The sequence below is a fragment of the Dipteris shenzhenensis genome, chromosome 6, assembly GCF_047967505.1.
Source record: "Dipteris shenzhenensis isolate YYH24624 ecotype China chromosome 6, Dip_SZ_1.0, whole genome shotgun sequence".
In the NCBI taxonomy this organism is placed as follows: Eukaryota; Viridiplantae; Streptophyta; class Polypodiopsida; order Gleicheniales; family Dipteridaceae; genus Dipteris; species Dipteris shenzhenensis.
In genome coordinates this window covers 6,595,462-6,616,368 of record NC_141601.1, presented here as the reverse complement: position 1 = coordinate 6,616,368, position 20,907 = coordinate 6,595,462, and positions in this window count along the sequence as shown.

Sequence of the window (20,907 nt, the reverse complement as noted above, 5' to 3'; positions counted from 1 at the left end):
AGTAGGTGCACTAATAGGCATTATAAATGCTCACAGGCATGTGCTAACAGTCATTCCAGGTGCAATAAGGCATTGCAGGTGCTAATTTGCATGTGCAAATAGGCATTGCAAGTGCTAATTAGCACACTTAGTAGGGGCACTAGCAGGCATTGCAAGAGTTAACATGCATTGCATGCACTAATAGCACTACATATGCTAACTAGCATATGTCAAGGGTAGACCAAAGTGAGCACTAGCAAGTGCTCGTCAATGCCTACTAATTAGAACAAGCACTACATGTGCTAACTAGCATATGGAAATGGTAGATGAGAGTGCCAATTAGCAGGTGCTAACACAGATTGCAGATGCTAATAAGAATTGTAGGTGTTAACAAGCATTGTAGGTGCTAGCAAGAATTACGGGAGCTAGCAAGCACTACATGTGCTAACTAGCATATGACAGTGGTAAATAGTAGATGCTAACAAGTGTTAATAAGAATTTAGGTGCTAACAAGAATTGCAGGTGCTCGCACAAATTGCAAGCTAACAAGCACTGTATGTGCTAACTAGCTATGACAATGGTAGATGAGAGTCCTAATTAGGAGGTGCTAACAAGCATTGCAAGTGCTAACTAGAATTGCAAGTGCTAGTAATTGTAGGTGCTGGCAAGCTTTGTAGGTGCTCACCATTGCATGTACTAATTAGCATATGACAATGGCACAAGAGAGTGCTAATTAGAATATGACAATTGTAATTGGCAAATGGCAGTGGCAAAAGTGAGTTGAAACCAGCCCATGATTTTGATTAATAGCATATGATAGTGGCAATCAGTATATTTTGGTTAATGAGCATGCAAAGATGGTCCAAACATTTTGTTTTTCATTGATGGGAATTTAAATATGATTGGTGGCTAGAACTTCATATAAAATGTTCAACAATTTTGACAAGCAAAAAAGATAAGGAAGCACCAGTTCTGGTGTGGTGCACATGCTTACAAAGGCTCAAGAAAGGTCGCTTGCGAGGAATCTATCAAGGCCCACATCCTGCAAGAGTGCAGTCCCTTGCTCTGCAAAATGGTGGACAATAAGAAGGGCGGAGGGTATGGCAGCCCAGCTACCCCTTCAATGTGTTGTTTGAGGGGGGGGAGGGGGAAAGCACATGGTATTAATAGAAAAAAGAGAGAATAGTGTGGTAGTGATACAAATTTCTTGGCAAAGCAAGAGCAATTTGAGAAAAAGGAGAATGTAATGAAAGAACAAGTAGAAACTGAGTAAAAGGTCTATAAGAGGATATTCTCATGTGTCTCATGATCCTAAGAAAGTTTCTCAGGCTACTTGCCTATTCGATGGTTTAGTTAGCTTATTTTGAATGCTAATAATGATTTTTCAACTTGATGCTTGTCTCATGGTTGTTTGTTAGCACTGCCCCTAAAAGGGACAAGCTATAGCATTGATTTCAATAACCCTTTGAATTCGGGCTGCTAGCCAAGTGGCAGCTATGCATGGTTTAGATTGAGTCCGCTTGGAGCTTCATGGCACCCATGCGAGAGATGTGCATGCGCTTGGCAACTTCCCTTGCCACCCCCCCATGCTTAATCGTTATTGCCTGCATTCATCTTTTGCTTTAAGCCTGCTAACTTGTTCGTACTCTCAACGATGGTCTTGTTCGTGCTCTCAACGTTGGTCTTGATCGTACTCTCGACGTTCCTCAAGATCTCGAGGTTGGTTTTCCATAGCTCTTACCTGCTTGTGCTATCTACAATGGTCAACATGCAGAATAGGAAAGAGAATCCTCCAATTGCATGTTTGTCTCCACAGATCGATCTTGTGCTGCCATAGGTTTATGGTCTTGTAAACTTGACGTGAAACCCATCATCTTGCTCGATACATTTTTGGAATCCAGTGATGCAAATCCTATGCCATTGTAGATGGCACTTACATTATTGGACCAAACTAAGCTCCTTAGCATTGTAGTAGTTATTCGCAAATGCATAAAAGCTGAGCTTGCATGGAACGAGCAGTGGGTACTTGGCAATCAAGGAATCATAGATGCATATCTAACCATAGCACAAAAAACATGGCAATAAAGGCCTGCTCTCCACATTGATACATAGGTTGAGATTGCTAGATAGGAGGAGGCTACTCTTTACTAGGAGGAAGCTGCTACACAGTTTATTTTACAAGAAGTAGGAGGAGGTTGCTCTGTGGGTCTCCCAAATGCACAATGAGCTGGGGTCACTTTTTCTTTCTTCTAATTGAAACTATGATGAGGTTATAGTTGGTAAGACGAGTACTGAATAAACCTGTGCTTTGCACAGGCAAAGATGCATGACCATCCCTCGACCATCCTCAACCACTCCCCATCGAAAGATGGATCTTTGATTCTTAAATTGCTAATGAATTCACCTTGCATACTTGGATTGGATTTTGAAATTTAGGCTAAGTCTTAACCCATGGCTTTGAGACCTTCCATCTCCTCCTTTCATTCCACTAACCTTCCATCTCCTCCTTCCTCTTGAAGGTAGAAGTATAATCACGTTGCAACGGAATGCTTTAGTGTCAATCCTCCTTGATTTTGTAAGGCACAGGATATCTATTCACTTTGCTTTACTATAAGAAAATTGGTGAAAGGAATAGAATGTGAAAATTTACCCAAGATAAGATACACGCTGAATAAAATATATGATGTATGTGGAAAAGTGCTTTCTGTTGATGCTACCTTTCGCCCTACCATTGATAGCCTTATGGAGGTAATGGCTAGTGCTCATTGCCTTGGCACACTGAGTTGTACAAACTCTAGCCTTTGATGTAATAATGAATAGACATGATTTGAGATCTATTACAGTATGTTTGAGAATCAAGGTTTTGTTATTATTTATTCAAATATTCAATTGTTAAAATTTTTACTTTAATATTTTATTTTACGTATCAAATGTTTCTTCACAATTATGAGCAATAGAATACAAAATTCATAATGTTGTTTTTAATATCATTTTAGCTACATTTATTAGCAATATCTACCTACATTATTAAATAATTTCTAAATGGCATACTCCCGACAAGCACATAATGTGCTTGATGAGCATTAAGTAACATAGACGCATTGCATATTCTCAAATTAAAAGACTATTACGTAACAAGTAATGCTTTAGTTGCAATAAATTACAATTATTAAATTTGTATGTAATGTGTAACAATTTATCCTAGCTCCAAATAGTGGTTACATAACTTCAAAAAAGTGCCCATAGGATTAATAAATTATGAAGTTTTATGGGGTTCCAGCAACAATGGCTACTTTGAAGCATGAAGCATAATACCATACCACCATGAATTCAAGCTTATATAATACATAAAGTAAATATTTTTCCTTATTATCTCACTTTTCAATATCTCCAAAATTTTATTTCTTTGTATCTAACCATCAATAAGTTATTTATAACAATGTGATATCAGCTTTTATTAACTTACAACTAAATAATTTTTCCAGGATGGCAATTGATCAAATTTATAACAGCATGCTCAAAGTAGTTAAAGTTGCAAACCTTGCAGAATGAATGTAAGGAGTTGCTTTTGAAGGATTGGTGCTAAATTGCTATGGCACATTTGACTTCAACAAAAATAGTTCGTACTTGAATGTTCCACAGATTTGGTAGATGAAGAGAGACTCATACAGTTACCCTACAACTCGACAAAGAGCTAATTGAAAAATTTGAACAATATATACAAAAGATTCACTACATAAGAACCAAAAATTTTATCATCTCGAATAAGAAAACAACATATGACAAAGGGGATGCAGAGGTAACCCTCTGAATTACATACCATACAAAAATATACAACATACAGCCTAAAGAAGTTGAGATCAACTTCTTTCCAAACAACACTATAAAAGAATTAACAGGAATATTCAATAAAGAAACTGAAGGCACCATTGTTGCGGTGATCTTGGAAGATGCTGGCAAGCTTGATACTGAAAAAACCACCATGTACTATTTACAAGTTGCAGATGGCATGGACAATGAGTTGGTAACTAAGCTTTCTCATTGCAAATATTCATAAATTAGCTCTACAACTAGTACCCACTATATACTAACTCTTTTTTTATTTTATTTATTGAAATACCAGATTACCTTCTTCTCTGAGACAGAAGTAGAAAAAAAATGGATGGTTGATGAGTTCATTCAAAAGAGTTCCCTATGTGCATTCTTAAAAATGTGTATGTAAGTACATATAGTACCAAAAGAACCATCCAGTTTTGAACATCTAGTATTCTCACTCCATTGAGTAAAGCTGCACTGTGAGAAGAACTGATAGAAGTAGCAAGATATTGAAAAAAACAAAAGTCTTCTTATAACAAATTACGTTCTTCTCCCAGTTACATACACAGTTGTATTAAAATATAAAAGACAAATTTTATTGAGATCCTTCTTGTTTTTATGTAGGTTGAAGATGAATTCAAGTTTAATCCTACGAGTAAGCCTTTTTACATATTTGCTTAGAATGTGGCTCGAAAGTACAAATGAGCTAGAGCTTGGAGAATGATGCTTTATACTACCCAAAATGCCAAAAGGATGTTGAAGCAAAAGTAATACTATTGATGACAAGCACTATTACTACAAGTACAAACAAAATCAATGTTTCCATTGGAAATAAATGGCTCCCATCATTTTTAAAGATAGAAGAGGAAATTGAATCCTACTACAATGAGAACTGAGCAAGGTTTTATAAACAGGTTAACACAAAGAGGATACATGGGCAATTCAAATTGACTAGCTCAAACTTAGTTGTTGGCTACAACAACATGCAAAATAAGAAACAAAAGATAGTGTCGAGAGATGATGTAGGAAGCAAAGAATCAAAAGCAAAGAGTCATTAAAGCTAACTTTAAGAAAAACAATCAGTTTACAAATTTCCTGTAACTCTTTTATTTAAACTATATATGAGAAACTTTTATTCCTTTAGGGCACTTAATGCCTTTCAAAGTTAACTAGAAATGAGCTTGTAAGAGCATCCCATAGTTAGTCTCTGATCGAATTAGCAACAAATGTTTTTTCTCATTTGAATAGATTACTTAATTACTTTTAATGTAGCATCTAATGTTTATGATAATGGCACCTTGGTTCTAAGTACTCTTTGATTACCATCCATGGCCATGTAATTTTTACAAAATTGGATACATTTACTTGTTACTTTATATTATCATGCAAAAAAGAGATTTTAATTGCCTTGTGCTTTTCGTTGCTTTTACATTGTTTATAGATTCCAAGTGAAGGTACACATACAAGCCATAGATATCATAGACAAAACCTTAAATGTGCATGGTTTTCAAGATCAAATATCTTCCTGGTGATTGTTGGTTTGACATTTTAAGCTTCCTCGTGGAGTTTAAGTACTCTTCCATAAATATACGTGAGATCATAATTGATAGTTTTTTGATTGCCCTTAAAAACAAAAACCATGATGCAAAAACTTACAACTGCATTTTTTAAGCACCAGAGATACTCCCAACTTTACATGAAATGTATACAAGAGAATAATACTTCCCTCATATGCGATTATCAACTTCAACAAATGGGCTATGGGGTGATCATTTTTGCATTTATTGGTCGGCAAGATGCTTTAATTGTTCAATTACACTTTGGTCTTCAACTAGTATAATACCATACATCACACATGTTGATAAATCCTATAAACCTTCTTTCCATATTTTATATGATGACCAACTAGGACATGTAGGGCATTTTGAACCATTATTAACAAGCCCGAGACATCCTATACAAGCAAAAATTGAACATTAAAGCACGACACAACTAGACATAGAATTAACCAAACATAATCTACAAAGAATGTAAGGCCATGATTACACACATGGAGATTCTCTTTTTGATAGTATTTCCTATTTGCTTTGGGAACACATTACTTCCCAAGAAGTACTTGTCAAAGCCATTGAAAAGATAGAACATGCAAACCAATCTACACATGTAACCATGTTACAAATCACACAATCCTAAAGCTACATAACATCAACACCATAGAAGAATACTATATTAATATGCGTAGAAGCATCATAGATGGTGGTCTGAAAGGTGATTTTCTTATATTACATTGGATAGCTATATGGGTTAGAAAAAACATAATACTTTGGTCACATAAAACAGGCCAACCATTTCTTGAAACCAATATAGGAAATGACCTGGACGAAATGCATTTGGCTTACTATGACAGAAAATATAATAACAGATACTATGGACCAGTAATTGCAAAAAAAAAGAGAGCAACAAATAGTACGAACCCTGGAAAGAGTAAAAAAGCACAATCTAAAAACCAAGCTCCACAAAACTATAACAATATAACATCATTCCAGAATATAGATACAAAATTAGATAGCATATAATATGAAAGAAAATCAATTAGAGTACCAAATTACAAGTACAACATAGGAGATTGCCTTTTTGATAGCATCTCTTACATGTTAAAATTCCAATACACAAGCCAACAAATATGAAACAAAGCTACTTCAAGATTAAAAAAATAACTCATTCAAAACACACCACTTGCATTACAAACTGTGCAAGTACACTTGACACATTATTACTTGAGAATAGTACACAACATTGATACTATTGACCAATATTTATTCGGCATGGCTACAAATGTTGTTGAAGGAGGTCTATGGGGTGACTCTATAATATTATGTTGGATTGCACAAGCACTTGATATAAACATTATCATTTGGTCAAACTCAACAGCCCGGTCATTTTTGGAGTACAAATCCTCTGAAAACAACTACACATGCAATCTTGTTTCGAGGCCATCCAAAATAACGGTCACTATGAACCTATCATCCAAATAGACACCATACAAGAATACCATGCTCTTACAATTCCATGGGAAAAAAACAAGCCATCTACTGCTTCAAAGAATATAAGAAAAGAAACAGAACATAAATAGACACGTGTACCATGGACCAATGAACTTGACAATGAATTAATTTCTTTAATGCAACAAAATCAACAATTATCTAAGTCGCAGGTATGCTCATTGTTTTTTAATAAACACCCACACTTAAATACATCACCCTGTAGTTCAACACTTACACTACATACTTAGAAAAGCAAAAACCCGAACTCTGGAACAAAACAACATGCCCCAAAAGTGTCCTTAGCAGATTGAGCTAGATGCTTGTTATGATGTTGATGAACATGCCATTGTAATCTACCTAAAGAAGATTTTAGACGCTCCTATACATGCTTGCTTTTGTTGTAAATGATTGTTCTTCTCATTCCAATTAAAAGTGTGTTGTTCAAAAGAAATAAGCTTCCTTGAGTAGGAAGGAATTAGAAATGGAATTAACATGTAGTGAAAAACAAAATGAAAGAGTTTGCAATGAATGCTACAAGCATATAAAAAATAAACATATACCAAAATTCACATCACCACATTTTATTCAAATGCAAATAAAAGTGCCAAAAATTTCAATGTTGACTGAGCTAGAAGAACGACTAGTTGCTCCTAGAAATATATTTGCTCAAAGACATCAATTTTTAAACTATGGACAATACTTATTTAAAAGGAAGTATTATCAATGTACCCATAAATACCAATTCCATTCAAATTGTACTTCCACTGACACTAGATGATAAGATGACAATAGAGCAATAAAGTGTAAACTAGAGTGAAATATTCAACCATATAATGTAATAAAGGCTTTACATATACTTGCACAAACCCCACTATATGAAAAATACAAAGTCAAAGTATTTAGTATATGGATTTCACAATTTTGCCTCCACTATGAGATGGACCAAACAACTCAATCATGTGACCCAAGCAAGACAATGATACTATTAAAAGCTTTTTTGAAGAAGCCATTGATACTTATACAGATACACTTGTACATAGTTTCATAGACTCGAGTGAAATTTTTTATGCTGCAACCAAAGTTATAATAATAGCACCTTCACAAGGACGCTATCCACTTGGATTTTTTAAACATAAAGACTGTAAAGAATTGAAATTTCCTAAATTATTCTTTGTCAATGAGAAAGAGAGACTATAACAAAAGAAAAACTTAGCTACCAAAAAATAGGACAGTGGGAAATAACAAACCAAGACCGATGATTCGCTTCACACATTACCAACATATTCTTCAAAGTAGTCAAAGTCATGATCCAGCAAATTGCATCATCATGTTGGGTATGGCTTCGAAAAGGAAAACTCAAAAATAGAATCCTTCGTGCATGAGACATTAAAACCAAAACAAACCTTGATCAAATATTACATTCATACATAGGCTACTGTGACTTGCAAAGGCTACATACATCACCAAATTACCTTGAACAACTTCGGAAAAATTTGTTCACTCTATGATATGCCAACTTGGACCACTTACCTTTTGTAACATACACTAGTGGGGACTGTTGAAATAAATTTTATAGATACTAGCAAAAGACAACGGCACTCGATCAGAGAAGATCTTGTCACATGTGCACCTTATTACTCGCATAGAACTACTACACTTAGAGACCTCTTGAAACACTCAGTACACATATATGGTGAATTTGAATATTTCTTCTTCATGACAGAGTTCCAATCATGCAGGAGTGAGCATAAACACAGTTTACTATGGATAAACAATGCACCTACATACAACCAAATAAACAACGATGAAATCAACAAGTTTGTAGATAAGTACATTTCATGTGACAAAGAACTTATTGATGAGGAAATAAGAAACATACAAACCCATTTTTACACACATACATGTAGGAAGAAGTTTTAAAAAATGTAGATTTGGTTTTCCTCAACCACTAATGAAAGAAACTATAATTCTAGTACCCAATGACAATATAGATCCAAAACATATCGAGAAAGCAAAAGAAATATATCAATTCCTTGAAGTATACACTACAGAGAGTAAAATCAAGACCTTCATAGTAAAATCAACACTTGGATGAAGATACATATAAGCACTCAATTTCCACAACATTAAAACATCCAAAAGTGTTTTTAAAATGTAGTTTGGCAAATATATGCACTAATCCTTTTGCACCGCAACTTATAAACCTGTGGAGATCAAACATGGACACTCAATATATTTTAGAGCCATATGTAGCTGCATCATATTATACATCATACCTTACAAAATGTGATAATACATGATAACAAAAACATTCAAAAATATTATAGAAAAATGTAAGCGCAAGCAAAAAGACATGGTACATGTATTAAGCAACTTGGGTTAGCATTGCTAAACATGTAACAAATGTCTGCACAAAAAATAGTTTTATTGATATTGTCATTACCGCATCATGCTTCTAGAGCATTCTAGTTTATCAATGTTGAGAGATATGGTGCCATGAGCACATAGATTAAAGGGCAAAGGTATGTGATAAGGAATGTATTAAAGTAGCCACCCTAGGATGTGGACTACATGATGTGGAGATGTGGATTGAGGATATCCACAAGGAGAGATGTGGATGAGAGGATCCCACATGGTTGACTATTCAAAGGGCATTCTCTATATAAGAGGCCTATCATGTATTGTTGATATAACACATTGGAATAGATTGAGTGTTTCATGCTTCCTATCTCTCTCCCCATGGCTTTCTGTATTTGGTTTGATCATGATCTTTATGCTCATTAAGTGATAGATTAGGCTAGTATGATCCGCACTTTGACATGGTATCAGAGCTTAGGTCTAGTCTCCTAGATTAGTTGTAGGCTTGCCTTAGGAACACATGTTTCCTCCTAGGTTAGTTTTTAGGATTTTAGATTGAGAGAATTCCATCCATGAGAGTTGAAGATTTTCGTTCATTGAGTGATAGCAACTTCCATTCATTCTATCTCTTCCGGTGAGAGAATTCTTCGTCGTTTGAGTGAGAGAAAAGTGTGCTTGCATGTTTTGCAAATTGACCTTAGTTCGATGGACTTAGTGCACAAATTTGCTCGAAATTTCAAGGCGATGAAACAATCTCTGAACATTTTGATGTAAGCAAACTACAGCCTCCCATGGAAACAAAGGTCTGATCACATAGACATGTTGAGTGGGCAACCATAGCCAGAGTCACGATGCTCCTACAAGCCTTCAACTCACCTTTCGGCAGCTCTTGGATCAGCAACAGCCATTGCCAGCCCACGTCACGGCACCGGCTACTCTAGCAAAGCCTCTCCTAGCTCCATTGAACTCTGCTCACGTAACTTCAGTGCGCATCAACCATCTCCTTTAACAGAGCTCTTATGTGCCTTTTTATTCAAGTGCCTCTCTGCAAGCTTAGCAACTACAGCATCTAGATAGCGTCTTCCAAGCAGACTCTATAGCAAAAACCATAGCAGTGCCTCTCTGTCTACAGCCTAGCCACTTCCTCAGCTTGAGCGCCCATTGCATCAGAGCAACCGCTCCAAAAGACAAAAGGAACCTACGTGAGCAACGGCCCTCACTCTGACTTGACGCTTCAAGCCCATAGTAAGCGACTGCTCCTCTAGCCTCCACGCCTTGCCACTTCTGCCCATGCCTGCTATCTCTAACCTGATGGGACCACTGTTCTCCCCCATCGTCGCCCCGTCCTGTGACCAACAACGATTACACAATGGCTTTAGCCAACAAGTAAGCTCAAAGACCAGAGCCATGGGCTATGCACATAGCTCTTGGGCTGCGACAACAAAGCCTTGGCAAGCTGAGGGGAGGCATAAAAGGAGTGCTAAAGATAGTCAAACGAAAGGCAGCTCCCAACGGCTTCATTGTAAGGGGAATCCTCACTACATTCGCCGTGCTGCTGCTTGCCAAATGATCTGCTACATGCTACGACCTTCCAGTACACCTTTGAGCTCCTTGTGACCTTTCGAAACTGCAATGTTGTCTCTACTTAGGATTCCTTCCACAAGCCTAAGGTCCTCCCAAAGAATTGACATGTGGTGTTTTTGAAACCACATCTAGTTAGATACGTTGGTTAAGTTATTTGGCTAGTTAGGTTAAAATAACCTTGGTTAACAAGTGGATAAGATTGGTTAACCTTAACTATGGTTAGGTTCATTTGCCTAGGTTAGTAAGACCACGATAAAGTTTGTGTAACCTTGGGTTAAAAGTTCACCATAGTGCACAGAGGTCCTTACTGTGTGTCTGCAGCATTTGAACAGCCTGTGCCACATCATCAAGACCCCCTCTTCTTCACAAAAACTTCGACAAGCCGTAACTTGCAATCCAGGAAGAATTTGCACATGCTTCAAAAAAAAAAGTGATTGTCTTTTCGAGCTCTACGCACTTGTCAAGTCAAAATCATTGTATGCAATTAGACACTGCCAATATTGAAAGAAATCAATAACAAAAGCCAATTCAACCTTGCATCAAAATGTACTACAGCTACTCCATCACTTCAAGGGTAGCATGCCAAAAGCTTCTTGTTAAGCTAGTCAACTTTATGTTCATTGGAATCAAGCACAAAGTATTTTATAAGAAACCTTATAGATAAAAGCATCAATGTCAATGTTTGATCGATAGCATTTATTTAAGACAATTTGAAAAAAGTACTTCTTCAAATGCACAATTTCTTTGATAACATACAATTTAACTCAATGGATTTATTAAGCTTAGACCTCCTTTGTCGGACAAATTCTAATAGATTTCCTCCCAAACTTCCACAACACATTAATAGAACATAGTCAATGGGGCAGCACTTTTGGGCACCCAAATTGTGCCCCCTTGTTACTTTTCCTAGCTTCTTTTGAGGTGATAATGGAACTGCTTTGCTTCTTTTGAATGCGGGCGAGGAATTTTTATTGTGTATTTATTGTAGTTCTCTTGTGTTGTCTATAGAGTTCAACCATTATAATTTTTGTGGGTTGAGAGAAAGCATGGAAGGCAAGTAGGTTGAGAGGATATTTTCACGTGTCTCATGATCCTAAGAGATTTTCTCATGCTACTTTCCTACTCGATGCTTTAGTTGGCTTATTTTGAATTTTGATAATGACTTTTAAACTTGATGCTTGTCTCATGATTGTTTGTTACTTTCCCTGGCTTTTTTAAACCTGATAATTGAACTCTTTTGAATGTGGGTGAGGAATTTTCAATGTGTGTTTATTTTAGTTCTCTTGTGTTGTCATATAGAGTTCAACCATTATTATTTTATGGGTTGAGAGGAAGCATGGAAGGCGAGCGTGCACACCCACACACACACACACACACACACCTCAAATATTTCAAGGTATTTGTTGACACTGTTATCAAATATTTGGGAGAGAAGAACTTGTGGAGCCCCACATGTATTGAAGACCAAGAAAATCCAAATGTTAAAAGGTTTTGCTGATCCTTTCAATTTTTGAAAGAGGACTCTCACCATTGGGAGAGAAATTTGTTGAATGTTTAAGAAAATTTAGTAAGTCCCCTCATGGAAATTTAATGTGCTCGCTATGTTATGAAGTCCTCGCGCAAGTCCACATGTATGTGCTGTAAAAGCTCAATGTAATTACATGCATCGGTTAAAGAGATGAAAGATAATTTCAATGTCCTTTTTTTTTAGGGTTCATGGCCAAAAATTATGGTTAATTTTATTTTTTAAATTATCTTATTTGATTTTGGGAAGCTTACCAATCCAAAATTTATGAAGTATGTGTTAGGTGATACCATTTTATCAGTGGAACAAAGGTCTATGTTAAAGGCAGCCATCTCTCAATTTGGATAGTATGCCAATCCAAATTTAATGATAACATAAAATACTGTGACAAAGGTTTATGGTTAAGTTGGCACTCATTTGTGCCAACCATCCTACTATAGGGTTCGATCTAAAGTGCATCAAATAGCTTTGCACTATTGTGGAGACCAACCACCTATACACTAGGAATATAATAATGTGGGTGAGATAGCAAGAGATTATTGTACCAAACCTCCAAATGGGGGAAATAGATTCAAAAGAAAAAAGTCTCTCATCCAAATTAGAATAGGTAGCTTAAATGGTAAGATTATGTGTTCCACTCCAATTGTACTTGTGTTTCAAAAGACTCACAACATGAACAATTAAAGAGAACGTTTAAGGTCTATAAAATGCATGCAAGAGAGTGTGATGGGTATTCCCACGCCTCTCTAGCTTCTCTTTTGCATATTCCATTACTTGCAATGTATGTCTTTGTACCTCTTCTACCCAATTTTCCAATCTCTTATCTCGCCTTTGCTCATCCCTCTTTCGTTAAACCCTCAACCCATCCCTCTCCAACAATTTTTGAAATTTGTGTGCATGTATGTGTGTATGCATCTGTCCGTGCATGCGTGCGTGCGTGCGTGCGTGTGTGTGTGTGTGTGTGTGTGTGTGTGCATGTGTGTGTGTGTGTGTTTTGATGTTTCTAGTCCATGCGAGTCTTCTTTGATTGAGTAGTCTCATTTAGCGTCTCCAACTAGTGAGTCACAATCATTTGAGCTACAAGTGGATATATCTCCTTTGGATACAGTTACTATTGGTGATGAGGCTACAAATGTGGATTTTTGAGAGCTAGATATATAGGTGTTGCCTTCTCATGAACCTAACGGCAATTGTTCTCTTGAAAATATGCATCCTATGTTACGACAAGTTTTTACCCTATGATTTAAAGGTTTTGTCTTCACCCATAACCTTCTAGACTTATGAAGTCCAATACATACATACAAGCTGAAAATACCAAATGGACAAAATGTACTGTAAAATCCTAGGCATCTTCTCTTCTTCTCCTTTCCTCCTATTCTCCCACTCCTAGTTGGGTTGAGCTCCATGGCCTAGCCTTGAGGGTTATATATCACTATGGAGTCTCCAAAAAGTTGGTATAATGTATAACAAGCCATAGGAGGTCCATTTTTGAGTGTTGTTCACGTTCAACCAAAGTTTTACTAGGCCACAGGCAAATAAACAATCAAAACTTTTTGAGCTTTGCCCTGATTACTTCAAAGTAAAAAGAAGTTTTATTTGCTACAAATAAATCTACAATTTTTTCTTTTGATTGCAAGTTAGATTCTTCATTGTTTGGGCACCATTAGCTAAGAAGTGGGGGGGGGGGCTCTAGACTGTCAATTTAATGAGTGTCAAAAATTTAGAAAAGCAACCTTCCTATGCTATAATAGTAGCATCACTTCTACCTAACACTAGGAAGAATGAAGTATTATCCAACAATAGATCCTCCTTCTTAAAAAGAAGAACATTGAGCTAAAGAATAGAGTTCAAAAGATAGAAGAAAGAGTGAAAACCATTGTGCTCATATTGAACAATCTAACTCCCCAAGAAGTTTTAGATGAGGAGCTAGTCTCTACTCACATGAAAAAGTTGCATAAGGAAGAGATTAAAGAGAAGTTTAAAGCATTGAAGATCTCTCTAAACGTACATGCTCAAAAGAAAGTAAAGGAGCAACCTGAAAGGCATCTCAAGTCAAAGAAAATCAAGATTGGAGGATTACCAGACAATTGGAATCTTTCAAAAGATACTAGGCCCTGTGGCCTTTAAAAAATGTAGTAAATCTCTACCAAGAAGTGATTACGGAGATGTAAATTTTGACATTGGTCATGAAAGAGCTCACAAAATTCTCACTCAAGTCCTTATCCCTATCATCAATTGTCTTGAGACTGCTTAGTTTGTCCATCTACAATAATGAATTTCCAATTTTCATTTTGGTATTTAAAAGTGAAGAGAAAACTTGCCCCTTGTTTTTCTTAATTTCCCTCACTTCTGTTAGGAAGTATTCTTTTCTTAATCTACCTGTATTACTGGGTCTCTGATTTACTTCATTCTATTACTATCACAAATTCTGGAGGAGAAGGAATTGGAGCTCAAGGAGTAAGTGCAATCTTTTATCTTAGCTATTATGCTATACTATTTGGTGGCTCTTTCTTGCTCTGCTTAAATATAAGTACTTTGACATGTTCAATATACTATAAGCCTTATTGTGGGAAATGGAAATGCACCTTAGCAAAAGCCATGCTATCTAATGACAAGAGAGGAAAGATTGTCGATAGTTCATGAAGGTGAAAGGGATTCTAGTGTGGATTGCAGAGGAACTCACAAAAACTTAGCTAAGAGCAAAGCTTTTGGTAAGGCCATCTAATGACAAGAGAGGAAAGAATGTTGATTCCTAAATAATCCATGAAATTGAAAGGGCTTCCAATGTGGATTGCAGAGGAACTCACAAAAATTCAGCTTAAGAGCAAAGCCTTAGAGCTTTAAAAGTGAATGCGGCTAGAAAAGAAGGAAAACAAGATGTCTACATTGGTCAAGGACTTAAGATAAATCAATGAAACCTTAGTCTATAATTGATGTATGACCTCCCATTTCTTTCTCTTTTCTCTTTTTGGTTTTTCAGTTTTACAGTTGAACCAATTGTAGTAAAAAATGCAGGTATCTTATGTACTGGTTGTTGAACCAAGTGTAATTGAAACTTCAAGTGTTTACTCATGTCTTTTAAGACATAAGACAAATTTTCTTTTTTTTTAAAACAAATACCAAATGGATACTACCTTCGAGTTGATATCGAGTGTGGTGCTCTCACCCAAGCACCAAGGAGGGAAGCCAACCAAGCACCAAGTTGATATCGAGTGTGGTGCTCTCACCCAAGCACCAAGGAGGGAAGCCAACCATCACCCATCAAAATGAAAGAACAAGATGGAAGGGATATGAAAATGGAAGAGGAGGCTTCAAGAAAGAGGTGGAGCTCAATGGTGGTGATGGATGGGAGAGAGGAGGAGGAAGGGAGGGAAAGAGGAGTGGTGATTGTGGAGGAAAGAGGGAGAACGGCATAGGAATGGGAGTACATGCTTGATTAAAAATGCATGAGGGACCTCCTTTTTGTAAGATTTAGAGGTCCATCTAATGTCCATTGTCCAATCAAGTCCTATCATTTCATATGGTGACAAGACTGACAAGTTCATTTTTCCTTTGTCTTGGATGATGCATACTCATTTCTCTTACTTTTTAAGAATTGTTGTTGACTTTGAATCGCAAGGAATAACTCATCTTGTGCATTCCATTCTCTTGTGCCACCTTTCCAAAAATCCTTCAATTATCTTTGTGTTTGAAACTTAAGAAGGCACATATAGACCCAATTGTACAAGCAAATTTGTCATCGATTGAATGTTGACTCTTGGATGCAACACCAACAACCCCTTCTACCATGGATCCTTCTAGCTTTGCCTTGTCATACAAACGACTTAAGCATGTTCATGAAATGTTCTAAGAGCAACATCCATCAACTAAACCCCTAGTAGTTGTACTTCATTCACTCCATGGATAACAAGAGGTCCAGAATACTTGTCAAAAGTACTTGTTGAATATTAGGTCCTCAATGGCATTCTCATTGTTGAAACCATCGATTCTAATAGGCTGAGTCGTACCTTACAAATAAGTAAATCTTGTTTGGACCTCTTTTTTCAAGCATCTCAACAATGCTATTAAAAGCATGTGATATAGCATATACAACATACAAGTATACAAAATTGCTTGCACAAGAAGATCCTTTCAATATTAAGAGAATGGAATTCATAAGAATGTTTCTAAAGCATATTCTGCCAAGGGATTTTCATGCTTGTAATCATGCTTTTGGCATGTCTTTTCCCTACCTATGTAAATGACCATGGTGCCTTTGGTTACTTTACTTTGCCTACCTCCATCCTCAGTCAAATGTTTTGCTTTATGCCCTATTCCCCACATTCTTTATTATGTCCATTGCATCCAATAGATGCACAATATTAAGTTGATTTCAATAATATGGTGAAACTTTTCATTGCAACTAGGACCTTGTGTTTGTAGGGTTAATCCAAGCCTTCAGCCACCACCAATCAATAGGCCTCACCATTACAAGTACTTCTCTTGCATTTTGCATGGCAAAATTAGTAGCATGGCACTTTAATAGGAGTGACCCATATGAAATAAATTTTGATGTAATTTATAAAGAGTTTTCTTAAGGTCCTTTGAGCCGTAAAACTTGAGGTGTGTGCCACAAGTTGATCAAGCAGCATCATATCCAAAATCCATGAAAGAAAAACACGTAGATTTCCCATGAATTCTTAGAAAACATTGTTGAGGTTTATTATACTTAAATACTCATGCCAATTGGGATAATCATGCATGGTCCACAATTAAAGTGTTATCTTAAATTGCCACTCTAATAGGTCAAGAAACATCATAAACTTACTTGTGAGTTGATGATAGTTCCAATTCACCAACAACCCAACAAGATACATATCCATGTTCTTGAGCTTGGTCTCGTTAATATTATAGTGCCAAGGGGAGCCATATCATTTATCACAACAAGTAGTCAAGACAACTAAGACATGGATTATAGACCAAATGGATTTATTCCATCTGTTTTCAACCTAAGCACAAATGGTGTGCATTGTCTATAAACTTTAGCCACCTGCTCTCTACGTATCTCTAAGACCTGCATTATGTCATCAAATGGACCAATAAGACATAACAAAACTTGTGGTTTTCCTATTAATGTGTCAGTACAATATTTGGTATCTTTTCCTTTGCATGTCTTTTCTATATCGCAACGCCTAGCACCTACAACATTTTGTTACATGCTCTTACTCTTTTCTATGGAGGATGTAAATAATTGGGCAATAACAAATTAATTTATGGTTCTTACCCAACAAAGATAAGTCTTCTTTGTTTTGGCTCTTGATCTTGGCATTGTTTTAACCTTGTCCAAAAAACAAATTAATATTAAAAAAAATCATAATTGAATAATGCTATGTATTGAGTATTTGTAAAAGGGACAACTCACTAAAAGAGGGATGTGACACTTGTGTCTGACCATCCATAATTTGCTTGCAAGTTAAGGATCAAGGAGATAGATGTGGTGTGCATGCGCACGTGCACACACACATGCATGCACACGAACACGCGTGCACTCACGCATGCACGCAATGTATACGTACATTTCTTACTTATGAGCACCATCTGGAGCATAATGCAACCCATAAGAGAGTGTACCATGTACATATATGAGAACCCTTTTTACTACATTCCAAATGCGTGATTGTGGGACAATGCATGAACTGACTGAGAAACCCTGGGCATAGGCAATGTCTGGTCTAGTGGAACTTAAGTGGAGAAGGCTACCCACTAGTTGCTTGCAGAGTGTGCCATCAAACTTTTCAGCCTCATCATGCCTACTCATCTTGATTCCCTTTTCCGATGGAGTGGCCATAGGTTTATAATTCTCCATGTTAAATTTCTGCAAGAGGCCCTTGAGATACTTTGTTTGTGACATGTTGATCCCCCCTTGGGTCTACCAAAACTCAATGCCAAGACAATCGTGAAGCAATCCCAAATCTATCATATCAAATGCCCGACATAAGATGGACTTCACTGCTGCAATTTTCTGCAAATTATTGCTAGTGAGTATAATGTCATCCACATATAGCACAAGAATGACCAAATTTACATTTTCTTGTAGAACATAGAGATTGGGCTAAGTATGTGTATTCACAAAGCCCTGGGACAGCCAAAACTGATGTATCTTGTAACACCATGCACGAGGTGCTTGCTTGGGCCAATATAATGCCTTGTTCACGTTGCATACCTTGTGCTCTTGTCCCTCCACCACAAAACCTTGGGATTGCTGCACATAGACCTCGTTGAGATCCCCATTTAGAAAGGCAGTCTTGACATCCATCTGAAAGATTGACCAACCATAATTTGCAGCTAAAGAAATGACACAACGAATGATAGTCATTTTGGCTACCAGAGCAAAAGTCTCCTTATAGTCAATTCCCTCTTCCCAAGCATACCCCTTGGCAACGATACGAGCCTTGTGTATCTCAACTGTACCATATACCATCTGCATGATACTTGGTTGTAGATCCATTTGGTGCCAACCACATTCTTGCCTATGGGAGGATCAACCAAATCCCATGTACCATTCTTCTCAATGGATCTAATTTTTGATTCCATGGTTTTTTGCCATGCAGGATGTCCCTGTGCATCCTCAAAAGCTGAGGTTCATTTTCAGCTTCCATCACTGTAGTCATCAAGGCAAAATTGACTTGATTCTGAGCACTTTTGGTGTTGGCCTTGGTTCTCCCTAAAGTGAACTGATCTCTGGCATCTACAAGAGTCAACCTAGCCCATCTTGGAACTGATTTTTCACCTGTAACACTAGGAATAACAACTGGAAGTGTACCCAGAGTTGCAACCTTTGCACGGCAGTGATAGTGCTTCCAAATATTGGGCTGTCCCTTTCCATGAGCTGGCTGCAAATCTGAAACATCGAGGGAGAAGCACCCTCAACATGTGGCAGCTTAGCTGGACTCTGACAACAAGTAGAGGGAATATCAACTGGAGAACCCAAATCAATTGAAGAAACAAAATCGGCATCATCCTCAAACTGAACAATATCCAGAGGTGTATCATCATATGGAGGCAAATCCTCATTGATGGGCTGCATGCTATCATGCTCAGCAAATAAAGCATCCGTGCTTATGATTACTTTCCTTGTGGCTGGATCATAAAGCTGGCAGCCTCTACTTTCAGTGCTATACCCCACAAAGAGCATTTAGTGCTCCTATCATCAAGCTTGGATCAATTTTGAGCTAGTACTAAAGCATATGCAGCTGACCTAAATACCCTGAAATGATTCACCTTGGGCTTGTAGCCATAAAATACCGCAAAAGGCGTCTTGTTAACCAATGCTTGTGTAGGGCATCGATTCTGAATATATGTGGCTGTAACTATTGCTTCACCCCAAAATGCTTTTGACATTTTCTTAAATTTCAGCATACACTGTGTCATCTCCATGAGAGTTTTGTTCTTCCTCTCTTGCAATTGGATTGTGTTGAGGCGTTTATGGCACTGTTTTGTGATGCCTTATCCCATTCTCTTTCAAGTACCCTTCGAAGGCATTTGAAGTGTACTCTCCCCCATTGTCAGAATTGAGTGTTCTAATTCTCTTAGCCTCCTTGAACCAATTGAACACTTTAGATTTGCATTTCATGAGAAAGAGCTACGTGAACCTGGAATAGTCATCAATGAATGTAACAAAGTACCGATACCCTCTATGGGTAGTTACATTTAGTGGTTCACAAACATCACTATGCACAGTTTGCAAAACCGTATGTGCTCTTACTAAACCTGGGCCATCCTTTTGGAAAGGTAGGCGATGTAACTTTCCAAGTGCACACGCTTCACATACCTCTTGAGTGGGCTGCTGTAATTTTGGCAAACCTTCAACCATTTTATGATTGTGCAAATATGCCAAAACTCTGTGATGCACATGACCAAACTTGGAATGCCATAAATCACCAAGAGTAGCATACGAGACAGCCAAAGCATGCTAATTATAGGGTTGAGCATCAAGCTTGTAAAGACCTATGCTGGCCTCATAAGAGCCTGTAGCCACAATCTTATACCCTTTCTTTGGATCCTTGATCCTGCAATGATCATCCTGAAATTCCACAAGCATGTGCTGATCATGGGTCATAGATGGAACTGAAACAAGATTTTTCCTCAAGTCAGGAACATACCAAACATCAAGGATATACTTTTCTTTCCTGACTCCAGAAGGATGGGAACATCTCCCACTCATGTGACGTCCTGAGATGCATCATTAGCACAAGTAACATGCCTACTTTGATGTGAGTCATGTGCTTTGATGTACCACTATCTAGATACCACGTATCTATGGCATCAAATGAAGAATCACCAGATGAAGCATATGAAGCATCAGATGCAACTGAATCTCCCCTGGCACCAAATCTGTCCTGAAATGCAGTAAATACAAAATCCTTTTTCTCTTGTGCAAAATTTGCATGAGATGGTTAAGAATTTGCATTCTCAGCTGGTGCAACATAATTACTACTTCTGCATTTCCTCTTTTTCTCATTGGCAATCCATTTCTGGCACCGTGCAATGTAATGACCGGACTTCTTGCAATAATTGCATCTGCCTTTCTTCAACTTTATCTGCATTCCCTGCATTTGTGTT